Below are 14,078 nucleotides of genomic sequence, written 5' to 3' on the forward strand. Positions count from 1 at the left end.
GACGACCAGCCGCCTGAAACTGAACTCAGACAAGACGGAGGTCCTCATCCTGGGCTCCTCGCCCTCCGCCTGGGACGACTCTTGGTGGCCCCCCGCCCTGGGCACCGCACCCAAACCGACGGACCACGCACGGAACCTGGGTTTCATCCTGGACTCCTCCCTCTCCATGACCAGGCAAGTCAACGCCGTCTCCTCGTCGTGCTTCAACATCCTACGCATGCTACGGACGATCTTCTGGTGGATCCCCACCGAGACCAGGAAGACCGTCACCCAGGCCCTCGTCACCAGCAGACTGGACTACGGCAACGCCCTCTACGCCGGTACCACCGCCAAGCTCCAGAAGAGACTCCAGCGGATCCAGAACGCCTCAGCCAGACTCATCCTCGACATCCCACGAACCAGCCACATCTCCGGACATCTGAGAGACCTGCACTGGCTCCCCGTCAACAAAAGAATCACCTTCCGTCTCCTCACCCACGCACACAAAGCCCTACACGATCAAGGCCCGAGCTACCTCAACAACCGAGTCAACTTCTACACTCCCAAACGCCACCTCCGATCAGCCAACCACGCCCTCGCCGCCGTCCCCCGCATCCGAAGAGCGACAACAGGAGGAAGGTCCTTCTCCTACCTGGCCGCCAAGACCTGGAACTCCCTCCCGACCGACCTGCGCTTGACCCAAGACTTCCACTCCTTCAGGAAGAAGCTCAAGACCTGGCTGTTCGAGCAGTAACGGCACCCCCCACCCCCCCAAGCGCCTTGAGACCCTACGGGTAAGTAGTGCGCTCTATAAATTTCTTTGATTGATTGATTGATTGAATTGTCTACAACAAACCGAATATCCATGTTCGCATTCCACATTTTCAGAATGACAGGATTATAGTCATTTATATACTTCAAAGCTTTTGTTTTTATCAGGCTGTATGCGTTTGTTGTTGATTTTCTAGTTACTGTATGTCTTACTGCTGACAAAAATCTGTTTACTCTGCTTTGTGAAACAGGTTGTGGGAATCCAAAATGATATCTTGTGTAAAATGTATCTTTGCATCTGTATTTTGCCAGCAATATTTTCCACATCTATGACATTGAAACAGAAAAACTTGTTGTCTTAAGCTGTTTTTAACGACCATCTTTTGGGATGGCACATGTGACATACTGTTGGATTAAAGACAGGACAGCCTTGTTACTCTCTGAGGAGCACCTTTGGTTTGATACTCTTCTCACCAAAAGAAATCAGTTACTACTCCAAGTGGCAGATTTGTTTTGTTGCACATAAAAGACGTCATAACTTCAAATCTGTGGTTAAAATGTCTGAAGACATTGGTGGAATCCAAGGAACAAATTTCTCCAGCTGTCTTGACTTCAAAATGTTCATATTTAAATGTGAGTCTCGTAACAATTCAAGCAGGTCATCCTATGCATACTCAGAACAACTGAGTGTTAGAAACCGAGTAGGTGTACCTAACTTTCTTAACATGCATTTGAGTTTGCCATGACAACAATACCTATATGTGTTGGTGACACATTGGTAGTAATTAAATTAATTAAGCTATTTTCCAAATGCTCATCCCTTCCACAAACTTTCTCAATGAATTCCTTTGCAGAAAGACTTTGTAGATGAAGTATTGTTTTCAATATATGGTTCACCGCATTTGAAAGTCTAGACAAATCACGCTCAAATAGAAGATTAAATATGTAGGGAATGCACTGTTGAAATCTTGGATCTTCTGTGTAAAATCTTGTTGACCAGTATTTAGATGCTGGTATCTGTAAAGGGCGTCACCACCTGCTGCATTGGGGAACAGTTGTGGAAAACAGCGAGCAACTAAGCTTTTTTCCCATATACTCATAGGAACTTGTTTTGCCTGTTTCATTTGAAAAAATTCAATTGTATCTCTGAACATTTTTTTTAAAAGCAGAGGATAAATGCTGTGGTGTACATAAACCTCCTCTGATCTGAATTGATCCACTTTTTCAATCTGGCTACTTGATAGTAATGTTTCATCCTTTACATATGTTGTATCAATATTCTTATGAGAACTATTATTTTGTGCCAGGTCTAATGTCAAATTTACAAACGTTACTAATGTATACTAACTCCTGCCAGATTTTTTTAATTCTTTGTAGGCACACATTTACTAGAATTACAAGTGGTTTATTGTCCTCTCTGTCTACACCAACAGATTTAAAATTCAGTTTAAGATCTTAAGATAAGTACACAACTCTTCCCTTAAGGCTTTTTTGTAGGTCAATGGGTAGGAGCTTCCCCTTCCTAGGTTCCACACAAACTATGGCCTGGAATGGCTGCACACATTGTATTAGAATAGATTCATCAACTTTTAAATCTGCTAGTTCTAATGCAAATTATGTGTTTAAAAGTCCCTTTTTCTTCATATTTATCATATATCTGACTTCACCATTCACTTGGATTTTAATAAGTATTTGGAAGAGTCCAGGAAATGTTTGCTAGGTGTTTTCCAGTCAAATATAAATAATACATTTGATAGTGCATCCTTGTGTGTTTCAATGGAACAGCCAGCCTTGCTTCAGCAAAAGTAAATTGTAGATGTTAGTCAATGAGTAGAACAGGAGTTATGAATTTGTGTATGGTACAAACTAGAGCAAAAGAGCATTACGTTCCAAGCATTGCGATGTATGAGACTGGGACAAGAGTAAAGTTTAAGGCTGACCGGGATAGAGCAGCAGTTATGTTTAGGGACCGGGTTTGTCCCATTCATATAGTTACCTTCATACTTAGAACATTTTCTGAATCAAAAAGTCATCAGCGGAGCAAGGCAAAAGGATGTGGCCCAAGCTCAGCTCTATGATGATAGAGGCCAGTTGACAGCAGTCCTGCCAAATCAGATTTGCTGCTGCAGAGAAGAACATAACAGGAGCAGTGGCAAACTCAATCCTATTGGGGATGCACCCTTAGTGCATTGGCTTGGCAAATTGGTACCGGTCACACGTCCATTCTTCAGGCAAAATGCTGGAAAAAAGGCCAGCAGCAGGGTCCAGGGCAAGTCCAGTTGGAATTCGTCGGCTGGGAATGCAGGTATAGACAACGTGAACCTTTTTTTGTCCATGTAGCCCGAACAGGAGATCAGTCTTTTGACCTGCACAGTCCCCCTCTTTGGTACAAGAGGGAGAGCGGATCAAGTCTTCAAGAAGCTCTCAGGTGACAGACAGCAGGTTATCTGAGGAGGGTACTGTTGGTGCACATGTCCAGCATACGACTGGGAGACACTATTGGTTACCCACTAGTTCCTTTATGAATTTTTTAAAACTGTTGAAGTAAACGACTAACCAAAGAGCCTCCACTCTGGCTTTTTTCCTCATCATTCAATGAGTGCTGATCAGCATATGGCACAGGCACTTGTTTTTTTTTATGGTCTCTTCCAAAATGCTAGGTGACTGCACCCAGACAGTGACCATACCATGCATGTTTCGACAGAGAACTACTTAAGTGATGCTCCTGGTTTTGGATCAAAGAACATCTAGAATATTCTGGATGCTGCTGCATATTGTCCTGCTGATGATGGTGATTCTATGTCTAGTAGGGTTTCTTCTACCGATAATCGTTCTCGGGTTATGTAGTGTCTGGCCATACCAGTTTCCCTGCCCAAACTGTTTTTCATGAACTTCTCTACCATTTATCGCACATTCCTAATCTTCCTTTTTGTAAAAACTGCAATCCGATCTATTGATTACACTTTATCAGTCCCCAGTCAGAAATTACGGCTCGAACCGGAGAGTACGGCCCTAGCCGGAAAGTACAGTCCAGGTGTGGAGAGTATGCTCCAAGTCTGGAGAGTACAGTCTGGGTTTGGAAGTTCCAGCCTAAGTGCAGACATAAAGTTAGGAGTCGTAAGTGCATTCTGTGAATACCAAAAATTGTAAGTTTAGGATTTTATCTCAGATTAGTTCTGTGAATCGGCCCCTCTGTCTTTTCATGAGTTACCCTTCAGGTCTTTTTGCAATTCCCATTCAGGTCATCCTCCTGTGACTCATTGATTTGTTCATATTTGTGTTGATTTATTGATTTTCTGTTAGGGTCTGGGTTATTTCTTTCACCACTGTCAAAATCTTGTGGCAATTTAACCCATGAATATGATGAGATGAAGGAAACAAGCATTTGCAATACATTAGTCTCGCATTTGTCAGAGTTAGAGCTATTGGCATTGTAAATCACAATGGGGCATATGTAACAAGCTAATTTTTCGTCGCAAATGCTGCGATTCGCAAAAAACAGCGTTTGCGACTAAAAATCCGCTATTTCCTATGTATGATGCACAATCGCATCGCAAAATGAAAAATCGCAAAAATAGCGATTCCTTACGTTGCGAGAACCAGAATTCTGCGAATTCCCTTGCGATTTCTCATTTTGCGATTTCACAGTTTGCGAAAATCGCAAACGGGAAATCGCAGATTAAGAAATCGCAATGCAATGTATGAAAAAATGGCAAATAGCGATTTCACAAAATTTGCAATTTAGAGAATCGCAATTACCACCAAGTAGGAGCAAGTGGTAACCAGGTGCAAACTATTTAAGGAGTCTGACAATACAACAGACTTTTTCCACAATGGCTGGGCTGTACGTGATAGCCAGGAGGCTGCGACTCAGAGCTACTGCACAGAGGAGGAGACGCCAGGAGAGGATATTCCGTGCACGCCTTACCATGTTACAGCGGACTGAGGAGGACATCCATACACACTACAGGCTGGATGAAGAGACCATCCTTGATTTAATTGAGGAACTCAAACCCTTACTTGAACACCCCAAATGCAGGACACACTCCATCCCCACCCACATCCAGGTCCAGTGCTCACTGCACCTCTTTGCATCAGGTAGTTTCTAGGGGGTGATTGCCTCAGCAGGAGGGGTGTCATAGAGTGCACTTTCGCGCTTTTTACACATGTTCCTTGATGCCATGGTACAGAGGCTGCATCACCACATTCACTTCACAAGCACACCACAGGCACTAGACCCGACCAAGCAGGACTTCTATCAAATGGCGTAATTTCCCCACTTCATTGGATGCAGAGATGGGACACATGTTGCAATACTGCCCCCTCCCAGAATGAGTATGTGTTCAGGAATCGCAAATCATACCATTCCCTGAATATACAGGTGGTGTGTGATGCCAAACACATCATCACGGACATTGTCGCAAAATACCCAGGCAGCACGCACAATACTTTCATCTTCCGTCACAGTGGGATACACCGTCAACTCACAAGTGGGGAGTTTGGTGAGGGATATCTCATAGGTAACTGCATTTGAACAGAGGCCACACTAGTTAAGGATAGCATGTGCAGGACAGTGTTTAACCATATTCCTCCCACAGGTGACAGTGCATATGTGGTCCGTGAGTTCATACTGACGCCCTACCTGAATCCAGCCAATGCTGGGGAGCGGCTGTACAACAGTGCCCACATAGCAACCAGAGGCACCATTGAGCGGACCTTCGGGATCCTCAAGCGCAGATTCATATGCCTACATACGAGTGGAGGGGCACTACAATACAGCCCCCAGACCTGTTGCAAGATAGCTGTAGCATGTGCCATGCTGCACAACATCGCCACCAGGAAAGGCACACCGGCGGAGCTCAGTGAATTGGATTCATCAGATGTGGAGGGGCCAGCTCCAGGACGCATGCCATCTGGTGTAGTTGGTGCAGCTGCTGGGCGCCAGAGGCGAGATGAGATAACACGCAACTATTTCTAGGTAAGGAAATATGACACAATGCTAGAGATCATTTGTGAGACTGTGTTTTATTCCCTTAACCTCAGGATGAATGACGGCACACAGCCTGAGTGCCACACAATGTATGTCCCAATGTCCAGCACATGTTAGTGTCACAGTGCAATTCTCCCATCAGGAGCAAATGTCTATGTAAATTGGGTAGCTGCACCCATCCAGTTATCCCATTTAGTGCACCTCAAATGCAGCGCTGTCAGGAGGGAGCCCCTGTCTCGGGCTGCACAGTGCCCTCCTCACTTGGGCCACTATGCCTGCTGGTATGGCCACAACGGCGCCTATCCATGGTGGGTGGGGGGGGTAATGCTGCTCCTTACGGATTGTGCGTCCTCATCTGTGGGAGTTAGAACTTCGGGCCCAGTAGTGCGAAATGCCCACAGCTTATCTACCGCTGATGGTATTTGGACCAGGGCCCTTGCAACGTCCTGCCTGTTGTTTGCCACCTTGCGCTGCATGCAGATTCTGCGCCTTGATAGTACATTGGTAGCAGAGGACAGGTGGTTCACGGCCCGTGTGTATAGATCTAGACGCTGCATCTCCCTGTGCCTAGCAGCACAGTCGGCCTGAAGTTCCGCACCCATCATGTCCCTGAAGCCTACCCTGACTTCTCTCTGTAACAATTTTATATTTTTGGCCTGCAGGTGCTGTACTTGCAACATGAGCATCTCCAGCCTGCCGAATGCTGTGTCACCTCCTTGGTCTGTAGCACTGCTGGATGCACGAGACCTGCGCCTTGTTGGAACTGGTGGAATATCATCAGCACGTGCACAGTGGCATGGCTCTGGCTGTGTTGTGACAGGTTCAACATCGCCATCGGTGTCCTGGCCCTCGTCCTCCAATGGGGGCAGTGGTGCCACTACATTCCTCCTGCGGCGTTTTGGAGGGTTTACTGGACTGTCCTCCTCCTCTGTTTCCTCCTCTTGCCCTGCTGCTTGTATGCTAGGGCAATCATCCTGTCTTCCACTGCCTGTTGCCTGTGTCCCAGATGGTGCTGTGGACGTAAATTCACACATTTATTAAGCGTTCTGACTTGCACTTATCATGTATTAAATGTCACTGTTTGGGATTACATGTGTCTCCTATTTGCCTTTCTTGATGTGCACATGCTATTGGTGGACTGGCTGGGTGTAAATACCCCACTGTTATGGTCATGTGACTACATCTCCCATAATGTATTGTGTGTGCTAGTGTACCTGCACTGGAATTCTAGTTTTGTCCTGCCCTGGGGTCGCTGCTGGGTGTGTGGTGGTATTTGGGGGTATCAGGGGTGTGATGGCATGCTTCTTACCTTGTCCTGGGGCTGGGGTGTCCGAGCTGTCAAGGTCGGCCACGCCCATTACACTTTATGAAAGCAGGGTCCCCTCAACCAGTTCCTCCGGAGGTGTGTAGTCAGTTGCAGTGGAGGTCCGTCCACCAGTCGTCCTGGCCTGCTCCAACCTGGCAACTACCTTGTCCTTGAAGCGCTGGCGCACATCGTACCAGCACTTTCTTAAGTCTACCGCACTCCTGTTTGTGACACCAACAGCATTCACTTTGCGCTCGATCTCTCACCAGATGCGGCGCTTGCGTGTCTCAGGTACCCGGAGTGATTTCTTGTCAAATAGGTGCTCATGGCTTGGCACCAATTCATTAATGAGGACCTCCAACTCAGCTTCAGAAAACTTCTGTTTTCTTTTCCTCTGGGTTTCCCCCTGCTGCTGCTACTGTGTGTCCTGGCTGGCTATGTCTCCAGTGTCTTCCATTCTTTTCACCACTGCAGAGTTCCCTCTCCACCACTCCTTCTCTCTGACTGTGCTTCAGAAACTCAGGTGCAGCACGAGTAGTCACACTTCCTGGTTGTGATGTCATCAAGCTGCACCTGAGTTTCTGATTCTCAAATTTGCGAAATTCACAAATTGCGATTTTTTCCGTGAAGGAATCGCTATTTGGGATGTCGCAATGAAAATAGCGATTTTTACAGAATCGCTATTTTTTTTGCGATTTATTACATACATACCATTTTGCAATTCTCAAATTGCAATTCACGAAAAATCGCAAATTGAGAATCGCAAAACTGGAGCTTGATACATATGGCCCAATGGCTTTTACCAATGTGTTTTGCTTTGGAGTGGAGTGGATGATTGATTGATTGATTGATTGATTGATTGATTGATGTAAGTGGTTTGTAGTGGATTTTTGTGGGTTGAACTGGAATTGTTAGCTGTGGAATCGAGTGGGTTGGAATTGTGTGGTGTGTAGTGTATTTGTGTAGTGACATTATATGGTATGATGAACAGATAAGAGTGAGAACTGCACATATTAGACAATAAGCATTTGCAATGCAATAGGTCTCACATTATTAAAGTTTGAGCTATTGCATTATTATTAGCAATGCCAATAGCCCAAACTTTCAGTAATGTGAGACTAATTGCATTGCAAATGCTTATTTTTGTAGGCATGTGGAGATTAAATGATGTTTCCAAAATCCCTTGATGTTGAGCCTACACCAAGTCGCAAACCTTGTTCTCCAGCTCCAACGTCAGCAGCTCTGGCTGCTACACCACAGCAGCTCCGCTGGTTTCATATGGCACCTGCTGATATTGCTCTTATTTCATCACACAGATGAAGGCATTTTATCACTATACTGGTATACCTTTTATGGCATTATTATGACTATTGCTATCTGAGGTCTAAGCCTATAACATTGGTGTTAACGAATGCGCATCTCTTGCCTATAGCTATAAGGCGGTACAAAAGGGGGTGGTGATGGACGGAGCATCTGAATCAATCAAACACTCACACCCAGTCAAAAGATCTGGGTTTAATCCATCACCGTTCTTTAGCCCACTCTGCCACCCCAGTTCAGACATGGCTATATGCAAATCAGTCTGACTCTGTGCCTCATGTAAATGTACATGTGTTTATATAGCGCAAATCACCCACATCGCAGGCCTCTAAGCGCTTGCTTGGGGAACCCGTCCTGGTATTCCCCTGTGAGATAACCCCGGAAGGGTATCCACAAGGTGAAAGCCAGGCATCCCGCCGCGAGGGGCCATTGTGGAGATTAAGCAAGCTATTGCCCAGAGTCGCAGAGTGTGAACCCGTGAGTCGAGTAGGCACCGGAGCGAGGATTATCGAGTCCGTAGAATTATTGAGCCCAAGCCACGTTGAGGCGGGGAATTGAACCCTGGTCCAGGGCCGATCTCAGCTTCCGGGTCTGCCGCCTCTAACCCCTGAGCCACACTTCTCCACATGGGAACAGTCCAGCCCGAACTGCCAAGCCATGTCTTCCCTGTGTCGTAATTTGACGATGGCCGAGTTAGCGCTTAGCTGTAGCTACACGTTTTCTGTTAAAGTTGGCCATACTCGGAAAACGCCATTTTGTGTGTTACGGTGGCCATCTTAGATCATGAGCGGCCTCGTGGCCAGCGCGGCCTTTAGTCCGTTGTCCGTACCACTGACCACTTGAGTTTGCCCAGCAACAGGCTATTTTTAGTAACGGTCAAGCCTGTACATGCGCAGACCCCATTGACCAGTCTCCCCTTAGGAATGTGCCGCAAACTGACCAGTGGGTTTGAAACCCTCCAATGAGCTGGCAGTATTCCAAAACATGACCATATATGTACATAATGTTCTGTAACTTTGTGCCGCCTGTCCTTTTTTATTACCTGTAAAACCGTATAAAAGAGGGGGTCACACCGATGTTCGGTGTGATACTTCTTGCATTACCGAAGGGTGCTGTAGGAATGTACCACCACCCCATGGGGTTTAATTAAACTTGTTCTTTGCATTTTTCAGTTTCCGTGCCAACAGTTCTTTCGGTGTAAGTGGGTTATCTTCGGAGCATGTAGGCCTTGGGAACCCAATACCACAAATTGGCGACTCTGGTGGGACTCATCGGCGACTCGGATGCCCGAAGGAGAGGTCGTGACGAAGGTCTGGATACTCGCCATGGACGCGCGCTGCCACTGAGTGACCCGAGTCTTGGCACCCACGGTGTTTTTTCCTTTCCTTCCGATCTGACCTTCCAGGTGGCGCCGGTCTCCGACTGAGTCCTCGATTGTCCGTGTTGCTGGATAAAGCGCCGTTTGGCTGATTCGATTACAAGACCTTGGCAGTTGGAAACTGGACCTTTGAGGCTTTGGGTAAGATTTGTGATCGGTAAGGTAGTCTGCGGACGCTTACTGAAGTTCTATGAGTTGTGATCGGTAAGGTAGTCCTCGGACGCTTGCCGAAGTCCTATGATCTATGATTTTGATTTGAGTTAGCTAACATTTGTGAATTTGTGAATTTGTGATCTTTGAAAAAGTATATGTGTAGTGCACTTCACATAGGCAGGCATGTAGAGATGTTTCTCTAATTTTGTTTTTTCCCTTTGAGCGGCACATTTGTGTGAAGTACTGTAAGTGCCATTTTATGCGGTATCGCGCTTTCGTGATACTTTTTGAACATGCCTGTTTTAAGCACACTCCGAGGAATGTGCTGTTTTGGAAATGGTACGACAATTAGGTTAGCGGAATCACAGCCGGCTCCCCCAGAAGGAACACCGAATCGAGAAATGTACATTAAATTTGGCCTTCACCCTATAATGTACAGTAAATTATGGAATAAGTATACAAAGTCGGATCCTGAATTGCAATGGCCACTACATGGGTCGTTCGATTTGCGAAAAGTACAGTTTGTGGAGCAATGTTTGTTTCAGCAAAGGTCTAGACAGAACATGTTTGATTGTGTGCGAATGTGGGAGAAAGCGGTGCGTGAGCGAATGAAACGTGAAGTTGCCTTGGCGGACAAAGAGCAGCGCAAGGCTGCTCGGGATACGGCTTTACAGCTTGAGGAAAAAGAGGAGCAGGAAAAGAAAGAAAGGGAGGAACGGGAACGTAAATTGCAAACGACGGGTCAATTCCCTATTCGTCGACCGCTTTATCCTGTCCTTAATAATGAAATTGATGATTTTTCTTTACTAGATCGATCACCGCCTCCGTACGTTTCGCCTAGGGCTCCACTTGCAGAATCGGATGATGAAGGACAGGATAAGTCGGGAAAAAAGGGGGTATCTGGTCTCAGGTTTTCGGCGGAGAGATCCGCACATTTACGTAGTTGGGCTCGTAAAGTGAATACGAATTTTGTTTCTCAGTCTGAAATTGTTACTGAAAGGGGTAATTGGACAGACCAGGAATTATTGTATTTTTTGGTTACTTTGGCGGAAGAAGTTGTTGTTGCATATCGTCAATTTTCAGATACGTTAGAACCTAAGGTTGTGTCAGTTCATCGTGAGAATTTGGATAAAGGTTTATTTGCTCTTGCAGATGTCGATGCCTTTTACAAGCAACTGATCCAGCTGCGAGATGAGACTACGAGATTGCGGGACGAGCGGAAAAAGATTAAGGAGTCCGGGCTGGAATCTGACGGGCAGTCTAAGGAGTGTTCTCTCCGGGGTTCAGATAAGAGTTCTGCAATGCATGTTATGCCTATGCGTGAAGCTGCACCCTTGTATGTTCCACCAAAAGGGGAAGGTACAGATGACGATAAAATGTCAAAGGATGCAAAGGGGTATTTTATATATAACTGGGTGTATACGCCTTGGAATAGAGCGGATGTTATGGCATTGAAAAATTCTTTACCTGATCTTCGTAAAAACCCGGCAGCGTTCTATGAAGGGGTGGAAGGGGCTATTTCGTCTTGTGTGATAACTCTTGTCGATATAGATCTGTTTTTTGGGTTAATCCTTCCGCCCGACATGTGGAGACAAATTCGGAAAAATAATGATGAAACGATACTTGGGGGAACTTGGAAAGAGATAAATGCAGCTGATTTAGATAGGGAACCAGCATGTAAGCCATGTCAGTTGATCTTAGATCTTCCGGCAGCCATTTTGGTTAAATTAAAAATGCTTGTACCTTCTAAAAAAATAGATTGGACCATGTTAGCTTCGTGTAAACAAAAGCCAGATGAAACGGTTTCAGACTTTTTTACACGTTTTGAAGAGGCGTTTCATGATTACAGTGGTCAATCTTTAACAGACGATACAGGTCGGCATTTGTTTGTAGATAAGTACGTGGCTAATCTCCTGCCGGAGATTGCCAAACGATTGAAGTCGAGTGAAAGTTCCTGGGCCACGGCGACCCCTGCGTCTTTGTTAACTATGGCTCAGTATTATGAGCGGCAGGAGTTGGAGGCTAAAGAAAGTGTTGATAAGAAAGCAAAAGAATTGAAAACAAAGGTGATGTTGGCACAGGTTCCTGGAACACAGGGTAGAGGGAACGACAGGGGTAGACGAGGTGGAGGAAACTCGTCATATGGTCCTACGGATATTGCGGAGGATCAATGTGCTTATTGTAAGGAGTTTGGTCATTGGGCTGAGGATTGTCCGGTACTACGGGAACAACGTAGCCAGCGTGGTCGAGGAGGTGGTAGGTCGCGGGGTGGTTATACGGGGGCGAGAGGTGGCGGAGGTGATCGTGGAAGGGCTGAGCAAGGGGGCCGTGGCCAGGATGAACTAAATACTTTTGATAGACGGCACCAATATCAGATTTCAGAGGGTGAGAATGTGGAGCACCAGGATTATGTGCATGCATAGGACTGCGTAGGATGGGGTGCGGAGCCAATTGAAGTGCCGGTAGATCAGGAAGGTCCATATGTAACAGCGGGCATTTTGGGTTCTACTGATCAATTCTTAGTCGACACCGGAGCTACTCGTAGCGCCTTGTCAAAGAAATTGGTTCCGAGGGCTCCCCTGTCTGGCGAAATGATAACATGTGTAGGGTTCGATGGCACACCCTCCCCTAGCCCTTTGTCTAAACCCCTTGCACTCTGTCTTGATAAATTTTTTAGTTTTGGCCAATTTTTGTTATCTCCCTATACCCCAGATAATATTTTGGGCCTTGATTTGCTTAAATATTTTCGAGCGACGATACGGTGCGCTCCTGAAGGAGTACGGCTTATCCTGAATGACGATTACCCTGATCCGAATAGGTTCTATACCATATCGGATATTCCCGCTTTGGCCTTTCTCCCGCACACGTTATGGGCGACCTCAGACACGGATGTGGGGGAGATGCGTATTCCACCTATTCATATTACTGTTAAGGAGGGGGCCTCTTTGCCACAGGTGCCACAGTATAAGATTTCGAAGGAAGGTGAAATTGCCTTGACTCACATTGTCCAAGACTTGATTGCTGCTGGGGTGGTGGAAGAGGTTTCTTATAATGTCTGTAACAGCCCTATTCTCCCGATTCTTAAAAGAGATACTGACGACAAAGTCTATCGCTTTATTATTGACTTGAGAGAGATCAACAAAATTGTCATTCCCCAATATCCGGTGGTGTCCGATATTACGACCTTGCTCACACTGGTACCACCAACGGCCACGACCTTTAGTGTAATTGATTTGAAAAACGCTTTCTTTTCCATCCCTGTCCATCCCGATAGCAGATATCTGTTTGGTTTCACGTTAAATAATAAATCGTAAGATTTTGTCGTGTTCCTCAAGGTTACACTGAGAGCCCGAGTATCTATAGCCAGGCTTTGAAAAGACAGCTGGATTCCTTTGAGTTGCAATCGGGGGTTGTTTTGATCCAATATGTGGACGACCTTCTGCTTGCTGCAGATTCTTACACGCAATGTGAGGAGAGTACGATTGTGCTGCTTTCCTTTTTGGCACAGAATAATCATAAGGTTTCTAAAAAAAAGCTACAATACTGTAGACCCAAGGTGACCTACCTCGGTCATCTTTTGTCTAAGGAGGGGCGTGCATTGACATCTGATCGAATTCAGGTGATTTTAGATACACCAGTCCCCCGCACACAGAGAGATGTACGCGCCTTCATAGGGTTGACGTCCTTTTGTAGGCAGTGGATCATGGGGTTTTCGCACATCATCAAGCCTTTGTTAGCGTTACTGTCCAAAACTACACCAATGCCCCTTGAATGGACAGATGAATGTCAAAATGCTTTTGATCAACTGAGACAAGCCCTTTGCTCTGCACCCGTATTAGGTACACCAGATTACACGAAGATTTTTACATTGTACGTGCATGAGAAAGATGGGTGCGCGTTATCAATGTTAGTGCAGACACACGGGGACAAGCGGAGGCCATGTGCATACTTCTCTGCTATTCTTGATCCTGTAGCGCGAGGGTTACCTGGGTGTTTCCGAGCAGTCGCAGCAACAGCAGTAGCGATACGGCAGAGTGAGGGAATAGTGTTATCGCACAAACTGTTGGTGTTAGTTCCTCATGCAGTAGATGCCCTGCTAAACCAAACAAAGACCCAATATCTCACGAGTGCACGGTTAACAGGATACGAGCTTACCCTGCTGGCACCACATATCACACTAA

The sequence above is a fragment of the Lissotriton vulgaris genome, chromosome 1_2, assembly GCF_964263255.1.
Source record: "Lissotriton vulgaris chromosome 1_2, aLisVul1.2, whole genome shotgun sequence".
In the NCBI taxonomy this organism is placed as follows: Eukaryota; Metazoa; Chordata; class Amphibia; order Caudata; family Salamandridae; genus Lissotriton; species Lissotriton vulgaris.